Source organism: Hakea prostrata, chromosome 7 (assembly GCF_041222555.1).
Source record: "Hakea prostrata isolate BN-2017 chromosome 7, UWA_Hpros_2, whole genome shotgun sequence".
In the NCBI taxonomy this organism is placed as follows: domain Eukaryota; kingdom Viridiplantae; phylum Streptophyta; class Magnoliopsida; order Proteales; family Proteaceae; genus Hakea; species Hakea prostrata.
The window spans coordinates 59,120,255-59,132,856 of NC_142606.1; positions in this window are offsets into that span (position 1 = coordinate 59,120,255).

The window sequence follows — 12,602 nt, forward strand, 5'->3', positions numbered from 1 at the left end:
GCTCTTAAAGCCTTTATGGATGGTTTTTTAGTTGCTTTTCCTGCTAGACATGACTCACAGGTTGGCAAATCAGATAATGAACCTTGGCCCAAGTGACCTTCTTTTGCCAACCTGTTCATCCTATCTAAGCCAATATGTCCTAGTCTAGCATGCCACATTTAGAATCAATACACAGTATTTTGGCAAACAAAAGCATTAGTAGAATTAGATAAATTATCAATTGTATTCAATACAATAAAATCATTCTGAAGAAAACCATAACCATAAACTGTATCACCTAGATACAAAACCAAAGAATTGTTCTCAAATACAACTCTAAAACCATGTCTCATAAGAAAATTAACAGAATAAAGATTTCTCCTAATATTTGGAGCATATACCATGTCATGGAGTAACAACATCCGCCAACTTGCAAAACTAATTTGCACATGCCAATACCATGAACCTCCACACTTGAGTTATTCCCCATTGTTATTCTCCTACTTCCTCTTGGAACACGACGGTATTCCACAAAGCTCGATCATTCTCTTGTTATGTGTTCTGTTGCACCTGAATCAACAGTCCACAAAGGATTTAGTTCAGCAAGCATAGTAGAACTTGTTACATAACAAGATGAGGTATAACACACAGTACATACCTCCTGCTCAATGCAATCACGAGAAAAATGACCAGGCTTCCGGTAGTTGAAGCAAATCAAAGTTGATTTCTTCTTGTTGGCACTAGTCCCTCTTGAACGCTTGGGGCCACTCTTGTTTCTGTTCCCACCTCTGTTACTTTGGCCAAACCGCTGAGGTTGAGCTTTTTCCTTCTTGCGCCTAAAGCCTGCACCCCTACTAGTGCTAGCTTTAGTGGCAAGTACTTCAATGTGAGGAGCATCAGCCAACATCCAATCCTCCTTTAGCTCAAGGTGCTTGGCAGCTTGATCAAAAGTCTTGACATCATCAGCATGAGTCAAGAAGATCTTCATATGATCCCATGTCTTAGGCAATGACCTGATGACTGCAGAGAGTTGCTCCACATCAGTCTTTTGGTGCCAACATGCGCTCAACTCACTAATCATGTTAGACATGATGGTTATATGTTGCCTCATGGCGTGACCCTGGCACATCTTGTAACCATAAAAAATGAGTCCGAGCTAGCGGTCTCTTGTGTTGGAAGTCCCTCCATATTGGAACTTCACTACCTCCCACAAAGACTTTGCAGTCTTATGCTTCTCAAACCGAAGCATCAGGTCATCCCTCATGGAGCTTAGGATAGTAATCCTAGCTACCAAATATTTCTTCTTCTAGGCATTGTAAATCTCAAGGTCCATGCGATGTTGTTTAGAGGTAACTTCCTCAGGTGGGGACATGGTCTGGTTTATGGTTTCCAACATGTCCTGCTCTTCCAAAAGATACTACATCTTTCTGTTCCAGAGGTCATAATTCCTCTCCTTCAGTTTATCTCCTTTTGTGAGGTCAGCAACTATGCTCTTGGTAGTAGCCATTAAACTAGAGACAATATATATGCAAGGATGAGTTCAACTATTCTAGCATAAAACACAACACAAGCAACAACAATTCACACTAGCATAGTCAACTTATGGGATAAGCATTTAAACCAAAAGAGATGCTAATAAACATTCAATCAAATTCTCATGCAAACCCACATAGACTTATATACTAGTTTCATTTTGTGCTAGAAACATGATTAATAAGACCCATAATCAAAAACAATTTTACTAAAATAAAACACCCAATCATGTTTATGCTATGAGGTAGTTCACACAAAATGCTTCTACCTCACTAGCTCCCACTAGGACCCATTAGGCCCTCAATGCCCAAACATCACACAGATTGGCGAGCTTATAGTGTCCAGTAAGTTAAAAACATATTCTGAATTGGACATACTCTCATACGGATTCTAAGATGGATCGCCGTCTAACAATCCTTCTGAGACGGATTTTGAGACGGCTCACCGTCTGGGAGTCCGTCTACCCAGATGGACTGCCATCTGGTCCTCTGTGACCAGACAGACGTCCTTTCCCTTTGAACAAATTTAAGTTCCACATAACGGAAAAACATGATTTTTCTCCAAAAAATTCATCCAAAAATATGCATGGAAAAAATCCAATAAACATTGAACAAAAACATTCATCATGGATCATCAATTCATGTAATTTTTACATAAGGGAAATAAAAAATAAAAATCCTCCCACTTGGATTTGAACAAAAATTAGGATTTCCATCAAACCTTAGATTCTCCAAAGTGGGTTTTTATAAACCCTTGATCCTCCCATTGGATCTATTCAAGAAAAATAAACAATTGGGAGGAACAAAGAATTGTGGGAACCATGGCTCTGACGCCAATGTAGGTAAAACTCTATATATCTCTATTCGATAATAGAAAGGGAAAGATCCTTACCTTGATTTGCTTTCCTAAAAATAGAGTTACCGCGGCGAAAGTTAATTTGGATCCACATCCTCATTCCTTCACGAACTATTCACTGGTTTGATTCCACAATCACAAGGAAAGGGAACGAATTCCACAACCCAAATGCCGTGTGGATGGATGTATAAGATTGAGATCCAAAGCAAGGAGAAGAAGATCCTTGAAGAAATTATCTTTTTTGCATTTCTTGGAGAGAGGGAGAGAGAGAGAGGGAGAGCCGCCTTTCAGGAAAAACTTATGTATGAATTATATGATCTCACAAGTGATGCGGTGGTACTAGAATATATAACCCTATATTTTGTAATCACCTAGAAGGTGAGTTTCCAATTTTTCCCTTAGGCATATAATTATATTAATAATTAATAAATCCCAACACCAACAAATCCCATCAATGCATGTTCCAACTTCTTAAGTTGTATGTATCTCCTTTATACCCAAAATACTAAAGATTTTGTAGGATGATTAGTTTCTAGTTAATAAAATCTTTTTCCTTGGACTGCCATCAATTGTGATGGTTCGATTCATGGAGATTTGGGGGCGTTGAGTATGGCTCATGCTTTACATTGTGTTGGTGACATACATGGGGTTCACTCCCCGGTGAGCTAGTGGGGGTCCAGGGAGGCCACCCAGATAGGGGTGTGAGGGCAACGCCCCCGGAGCCTGTAGAGGATCCACGTTTCTTTGGGCCTTAGAGTTTCTTTACAGTTTGGGTTTGGGCCCATGAATAATTGTGGCTTAGAGTATATACATATATTCTTTTGTAACAAAACATTTTGTAATTGCAGGGGTGATCGATCGACTGAGATATTACCAAAGTAAAACAAGAGGAGAGGAAACAAAGGTTTGATAACAGAGTTCGGTCCGAGGACCTACGTCTCTAGGACTCAGGTACGAGTCCAATCTACTATGGGATTTGTATGAAATACTCACAGAAACAGAGAGGAAATCAAACTACAAGAGTAATCATATAGGAATCAAATACTCCTCCATCGGCCGTCGAGTGCTCACCATTGTCGCCGAACAATCACGAAGTTGAAGCGGCGAACCATCTCTTCAAGAACAAGAACAAACGAAGGAACAGAGGAGAATCGCCAGAGACTCTCACGCGAGACAAGAAACCCCAAAACTGGATTTCGTGTGTTATGAATGATCTAACCAATTGACCCAAACCAAAAGTATATATACATATAGCTTGAACCGAAATTGGTTCAAAGGAATGACTCAACTCGAACCGAACTGGTTCAATACAAATTATCCCAACAGATCTCCCCCTTAATCTGTAAGAATAAAATTCCCATAAAAGACTGGACTTCAACAGTCATCGTCCAAGTGTTCTTGCAAGATAAAAAGAAAAGAGACCAATAGTACAAGGCAAATAAAAATATGCAAATACCTAAACACATGCAATTAACATGAAACAATCAAAGGACTCCTTGCAGGCACACCATGCAACAAATGCAACAGGTAGAGATGCCTTAAACTACAACTCAAAAATGTTCACAACTCAACCAAACAACCATGGAGAGTAAACATGCACAAACTAGGCATATATCTCACAACAGAGATAAAAAGAACAAGAGCTGGAAAAGATTGGGCGGCATCTTCCCTAAAAATGCAACATATGCAAAACCTGATAAAACATACAAAACATACATGGACATCACCATATCAAAGATAAATGGAAAAATAAAGAATACACTCCCACAAGATGTACTAAACCACCATATAGACTTACTCATGCCAGCCAAAGCATAAGGATATAAATATGATTTTAAAACAAGTAAGACTTTAAACAGAAGCAAGTGTAAACTTCAAAGAAGAACATGGTGATACCCAAAGACAAACTAGGTTAACAGAACCTCACAACCATCAACAAATGAACAACATGAATCCAAACAAATTGATATTGCCAAAACCCATGAATCTACACAAATGCTTAAAATATAAGCCAAGTCAAGTGTAAAACATATCACATGATACATAAGAGAACTTAACAACTAGAGAAGAGAGATTTAACAATTCAACCTTTAAAATATATATATATATAAACCATGACAATGATCAAAGAATGTTTTAACACATGAACAGCTAAAGAAACTTTAACTGAATAGAACTTAACAGGTTAAATTACTAATGATCTTTGTCAAGGAATAAACTCAAACTAATAAGAATAAACATCTCCCCCTCAACCAGGTAGATCCCAAAAAACTAGGAAATTCCTAACATATCCAAATAATTCTATTTCAAATTCTGATTTTAAAAACTTCCCCAAATAGGACAAGCAACCAATATGTAAACTACATAAAGGTAGATATAAGGCACAAAAAATGAAATGAGAAACTAAAGGCAACTGTCAAAACCTAAATGCAAAAACACAATGCTAAACTCAAACATCAAGTCTTATATATCAATGCCAAGGGAATACACATGAAACCACAATAGGATTCATTAACAAATCATATTTTCAATTCAGTTGTTAAAAAGCCTAAAGAAGTTGCAAATAATTCTTTCTTCTACATTAGTGTAAAGAAAGATAACAAGTATCCAATTACCCAATAAAATAATGAAGGGAGTAACTCATGATAGCAAACACTCTTATAGTCTTACATTTAACAATAAGATGAAAATTATCAAGACAAACCCAAAAGGCAATCACACTCCTAAATCCATCACTGGTCTACTACCACTACTCAACTAGGACCTCTCCACCCACTCATCACGAGGAGGGCACAAGTCAACTGCTAGACAAATCCAGGTCACCTAGAGTAGATACCAACCAGAGATAAAGAAAAGAAGTAAATTCCATAAAACTCAACAACACTGATCCTACAAGACCAAACTAATAAAACACGAAATAATGAACCAGACTCCAACTAAATATGATGATACCTAATCACAATGCCCACAAGATATAAAAGTCCAACTGCAAACATGACATAACTAGCAAACACACCAGTGTAAACCAACCCACTAGACAATACCATAAATCCGAGACATCTTAAAGGTAAATACTCACACTTAGAATCATACAAGCTGACAGAACCATACCCTTGAATCTTATATGAATCCCAACAACATGTGAGGACACAAACCCCTTGACAACACCTGTGTCAAGATCAGCACTATCTAGGCTAAACATGGAGACCAAAAAACCTCTCCAATACCAGGGATACTCCTAATGCTATATCAAGTGAAATAGGAACCATCATGTGTGCAACCAACTGTGCTAAAAACAATCTCACACATGTCAACACCACCCATTATCACTCTAGCATTCCAAAACTCAATCAAGTAAGTATATCAATGCAGATATAAGCATATATGAGAGTACATTAAAACAATAATCAATTAACATGCCAACACTTAAGGCACAAAACATGTTGTCTCAGATTTATTTAATAATTAACTTCCTTACACAAGCATAACACCTTAAAGATAATTTCATCACCTCCCTTTAACAAAGGAACAAAATAGGATAAACCAAAGTGTGCACCCAATGACAACCTGAATAACTAGGTCTTCAAAGCAAGGTCTATGCTGCCAAAGAAAGCACCTAGGTCATCAAAGGACTTCATACACATTTGCTTGACCATCACCAAAAGAAGGTATATCAAAGTTAGATGTCTCATTTTCTTTCAATTTTCTTTTGTATGCAAAGCAATTTTTCTTAATGTGACCCATTCTCTTACAGAAAAAACATCTCTTGGTGCTAGAATCAAATCTATTATTCACATTGTTGTCCTTATTGTTATCAGCATGATTGTCATTTCCCTTACCCTTCCCCTTGGGTTTCCCCTAATTGTAAGAGCCCGTGACCTTAACAAATAGGTTCTCCCCACTTCCCTTAGCCTTACCAGAAGCCAACAACTCTGACTCCCTATTCTTCAAAGCATCAATACATTGATTAAAGGTAATATTTTGACAAGCATATTTAATAGAATTCTTAACAACAAGATAATCATTGTGAAGGGAATTTAACAAGATGAGAGCACCAGTAAAATAAAAAATTAAAAAAAAAAAAGAAAAAAAGATGACAGACAAGTTTTCGTCATTTAATTTACTCTTCTCCTCTATACTAGCCAAATCTTGAACTAATTTCTTAAACACATCTAGATTTTGGTCTAGATTAATAGTAGGATCCATTTTAAAACCATACAATCTTTCCTTCAAATAAATCATGTTACCCAAATTCTTTTTCTAATAAATTTGTTCAAGTTTTGTCCACACTTTAATAGGGGTGTTATCCTCTTCATCTAGGCACCTAATAACACCATCAGTGACGTTCCAGAACATGCAACCAATTGCATTTTTCATCACTTCAGTCCTCAATACATGGTCAATGCTTTCAAAGAAAGCATCAGGATCATCTATTGTCCTCAGGAGTCTTTGTTGGGCCATGAGAGCTCTAATCTTCCTTTTCCATATTCCAAAATCCCCAGTCCCATCAAACTTTTCTATGTCTATCCTGAAACTCTCCATTGGAGCTCCCAAACTTAGGTACTTAGGGTTTTCACCCAAACCTACAACTCTACATGAGCTTGTGGAAACAACACTGGGAGGAGAATCCTCCCCAGATAGACTCAGCTCCTTATTTAACTCCACTTTTACACCGGTAAATCTCACAAATCAGTATATACAAGAAATAATTCAAAAATACTGATATAAACAATTGTAAAAATTAATTACAAGAACTAATCTAACCACAAATTGGTGCTAAGCATGTGCAATTTACAGCAACATCAAACTATGCATAATTGTTAACACACATGGCTAATATAAACCAAATAAAGTGCCTAGCTAACAATAACGAATAGATAATGCAAACATAAATCAGATTACTAGCACATGTTAATCCCACAGATTAAATCAGTAATTAATCTAATAGAATTCAATCCCATACATAGGTTATCACAATTAACGAATCAAATAGGTCAAAAAATAGAGAACCGAATACCAATTGGTATACTACATAAGCAATAGAAGCATATACGACCAACATTTAAACAGTAATCAACCTATATTCCATATGATAATTAAAAAAAACGAAAATTAGGATTTAATTAAACAAATAAAACCTAATTCGGTTCATCATCGAATCATCCCAACTCAGGCTCTTATGCCAATTTGTAATTGCAGGGGTGGTCGATCGACTGAGATATTACCAAAGTAAAACAAGAGGAGAGGAAACAAAGGTTTGATAACGGAGTTCGGTCTGAGGACCTACATCTCTGGGACTCAGGTACGAGTCCAATCTACTATGGGATTTGTATGAAATACTTACAGAAACAAAAAGGAAATCGAACTACAAGAGTAATCAAATAGGAATCAAATACTCCTCCATTGGCCGTCGAGTGCTCACCAAGTTGCAGCGGTGAACCATCTCTTCAAGAACAAGAACAAACGAAAGAACAGAGGAGAATCGCCAGAGACTCTCACGCGAGACAAGAAACCCCAAAACTGATTCATGTGTTATGAATGATCTAACCAACTGACCCAAACCAAAAGTATTTGAACCGAAATTGGTTCAAAGGAATGACTCAACCCGAACCAAACCAGTTCAATACAGATTACCCAAACAGATTTGATATAATTGTTTTGAGAAGAATATAGTGCAAAGCCTAATGCTGGATGTAACCTCACATTAAGGCGAACCAGAGTAAAATCCATGCCTCTTTCTTTCTTGTTGTCTATTCGACTGTGTGTGATAGACTGCTCTAATCCTAACAAGGGGTTAAGGAGTTATTGCAAGGAACGTCGACCTGTTTTTGCCTTTGCCAGATGGTTCTTGTGAAAGCAAGAGTTGGGGCTACAACTCATTGAGGTTCATTCATATTCTTTGGCAGCTACTAGGGGTGCAAGTTTGGCCCTGGTGGCCCTGACCCGCCCTAAGCCCGCCCTGAGCCCGAATAGGGCTTGAGCTAAAGATTTTGGCCCTAAGGGCAAGTTAGGGCCAAAATATTCTGACCTTGAACTAGAACCAAGGGCGGGCTTAGGATTACTCTCTGGCCCGCCTAGCCCATCCCGGCCCATCCCTGATTTTGGCCCTAATCTTGGCCCTGATTTTAGCCCTGATCTTGGCCCTGATTTTGACCCTGATCTTGGCCCTCATCCTAGCCCTAATATTGGCCCTAATCTTGGCCTTGATCTAGGCCCATGATTTTGGCCCTAATTTGAGTCTGGACCCTCCACCCATATGGAGAGGAATTAATTATAATTTACATGGTTGAATATTTGACACCTGTCAAATTTTAAAACATGACCATGTTTTGTAAAAAAGTAAAATAAAAATAAATTATATCTTCATTACCAATGTAGTAAGCATTCACCTGATTTTGGCCCAATTTTGACCCTGATCATGTATTAGACGTTTATCCTAATCTTCACATTAACATTGACATAACTATAAGTCTCAACCTTGACCTTCAGTCATTTTGATAATATTAGACTATGAATTCACTTTTTATATTATTTTTAAAATAATTTTTATTTCTCGAATTAAGTCATTTTTTGTTCCAAAAAATCATTGATTTTTTTTTTTGAACTTAATATATTATAAATAATAAAAGCTAGTAATACCTAACAAATCTACATCCCAACTTCTCATCATGAATATTGACATCTTTCTTTTGCCTCCAATGTGATATTTTAGAAAAAAAAAAATTATTAAAGACAGATAGCTATGTTTGTAACTAAAATATAATTTTCTTCAACTACGAAAAAAAATATCAATACTAAATTATCATTGATTTACTTGTTAACAAAGTTTTGAATATGATTTATTTCTGTTGCATAAGGATATCAATGGGAGGGGTTTTCAATTTCCATCACCAAAGTAATGGGAGAGGTTTTCAATTTCCATCATCAAAGCAATGAGAGACTTTTAGATATCAATATAGAATTATAAAGTATGAATTTATTTATGTTTAAAGCAACACTATCAACTTATTGATTATTTTATCATTTTGTATGAGCTTGAATCATCTTATATTTCTATGAGTTTTATGTTTACTTATGATACTTTTATTATTATTATTATTATTATTATTATTATTATTATTATTATTATTATTATTATTATTATTATTATTATTATTATTAATTTACATTTGTTATTTTAGGTTCAAGAATATGACCAATTAAGGCTAGGGTCAATCAAGGTTAGGGGCAAGGCTAATTAGGGTCAGGGCCAATTAGGGCCAGGGATAGCGCCAATCAGGCCTAGGGACAGGGCCAATCAGGGCTAATTAGGGTCAGGGCCAATTAGGACCAATCAGGGTCAGGGTCAGGGCCAATCAAGGTTAATCAGGATCAGGACCAGAGCCAATCAGGGTTAGGGCCAGGGCTAGGGCCAACCCATCCCGACCCGACCCAATTAGGGCCAATTAGAGCGGTAATGGGCTTGGCTTGGCCCTATAGAGCTTAGGCCCAGGGACAATAATCCTTGGCCCTGAACTAGGGTCAAGGCGAGAATGGGCTCAGATTAGAACATATAGCGCTGGGCTTGGGATTGCAAAAGCCAGGCCCAGCCCGGCCCAATTGCAGCCCTAGCAGCTACACAATGTCTTTTTAGGAGCTGAATTATATATATTGAAATAAAACCATATCTATGACCAAATTGAAATCATATTTTAAAACTGAGTTGAAATCATAACCAATTTGAAATCAAATAAGGTTGGATTCTAATCCAACTCTAGAACTGGTCCTTAGATCCGAAGAAGAAGAGAGTCAGGACTCGAATAAATCCCAAAAAAATTCTGATCTAATTTCATAAATAGAGTATTAGACTTTTAAATACAAAGCCATATTCTCTCTTATTTGGAAGACTCTACACTTCAAGCTTATGATACCATGGGATCTTGATTTCTCCATCGCTAAACCAGCAAAATATGGTTAGAATCAACTATTCGATCTCTTAAATACCGTCACTGAATTGTTCATTAATTGATGATGTGATAATTTTATATTTGTGTTACACTGTCTAGGATAATTTAGAATCGCAGTTAATATTGATTTAACCTTCAGTTAAATTATTTTTTAACACTTTATATGTAATGAACAAAAAATTTCTCACGACTTTTTCACCAGTTGAAATCGACACTAGAGCTGATAGCTTGTCAATAGCTAAGAATGAAGTCGAAGTGGTAATTTTGCATATATTTTATTTTAATGAAGGGTAAAATAGACTTTTTGAATTACACTTGAATTTAAAGATGGGTTAAATGATCTTTCTACACTAAAACTAACAGCCACTTGACACCGTTTGAAGAGATTACCAAAAAAAAATATATCTAATTTTCTATTTCTTTTATTATTCACCTCATCGTTTTGTCATTTCCATGATTACCATGATAGGAAAATAAGATTAAAATGAATTGTCCATAAACCACACCACCAAGTGTTTGATGAATTTAGATGGTACTTGCAAGTTGCAACATATTGTGTCTATTTATCTGTAGGTAGATTTAAGGGAAAATTCTGCAAACCCTATAATGAGAAACCTTTTAATAAGAGCAAATCCTTTGTTGTTAAGCGTTAAATATTTTACGTTCTTCTTTATGGACGAGAAGAAATACAAATCTAGCAATGAGATGGTGGAGGAAATTGATAAGCATGTAAGTGACTTTCTGTGACATGATTGAATATTATACCTTTGTTCAACGAATTTTGATCGAAAGACCCTACATCTATGATCACAAGTCTAGAAGCTGTGATTCATCAGCCATCAAGTCAATTATCCATACCAGGTGGGATTTGGATTGGATAGTGGTATTACTATATTCGCATTATATTATATTCAGATATATTCGAATAATATCTTTTTTTTTTTGTTAAACGAATAATATCCTTTGATTCCTTGGTTTTCTTTAAGTACATTTTTCTATATGTGCATAAATGCAGATTGAATATCAGTTTTCGACTACCTGTTGACATCTTTGCCATTTTATTTGTTAGCCTAGGTTTGAAATTTAAGAAATTAGCAACTTTAGTAGTTATTTTAGTAAAAAATCTACAAAAAATATCATGTACATCAAGTAAAAAAATTATAAAAATAAGAAAAATAAATTCAAATAAATAACTTTATCAATTAATTTTATTGAACTGATAATAATCAATAGAAAAGCGGAATATCATATCTGCATCCCGTTAGTAATAGGACGGATGCAAATTCGAGAGCGAATTTTGATTATCCATTTATACCCCTATCCATGTCTCAACCCATCAAGTTGAAACACAAATATTTCTTCTATTTTATCTCACACCTCAATGGATAAATATTGATCCAACATGCTGTTTTTGTTCTAACCGTAGTGAATCTTGTATGCATTTTATTCTTTAAATGTGACTAGTGAAATCATCTATGGTTCGGGGCCAATGATGGAACAACTTTCAGCAAGATTTCGTTTTTACCCCTATTCAATTAGATTTCTCAGGAGTTTCACTGGGATTTCAAATATCTTAACTGGATTTTTAGTGCAATTAGTGTAACTTGTTATTACATTTGGGCAGCCAAAAATATTTTCTTCTTCAAGAAAACCCAACCTGATCCCACAAAAATTATGAATCAAATCTCATACTGGTTGGGGTCTCTAGATGAGAATACTCTCTCATGATTCCTAAACCATCAATTTAAAATCTAGAAAAAACAAGAAATAATAGAGTTTCGAATTGATCTAAGTATACTGGTACTATCTTCATTATTGTAGGTGGTGTGAAGTTTTTCTTTAATCCGTGAAAGATAAAAGGATGAATTATGCTTTCTTAAGATCTAGTTTTGCAGCAACGAACAATTTTGTTAAGATGATATTTGTGGAGTTTCCAGTAGATAAGAGTATATTAAAGATCTGCTTTGCGGATTACCTCTCCGGCGTCTTTGAAAAAACTAAAATTCCCATTTATAATACCCTATTGGATACACTGGAGTTATTTAGGCAAAATTTTGGTTTGACCGTCAATTCAATTAAGTCCAAACTTGTTTTTTTGCCAGTAATGCAAAGTTGAATCTTAATAATAGGTGCCTTTAAGTAAAGATTATTGGTTCGACTTTTCCTAGTATAATAATCCCCTACCTTCAATATATATAAAACTACCAGTTGAAAAAACAAAAATAATAATGCAATAGCAAGGTTCTTTAATAAAATGGGAAAACTTCTATTCTAGTATGTATGGCAATG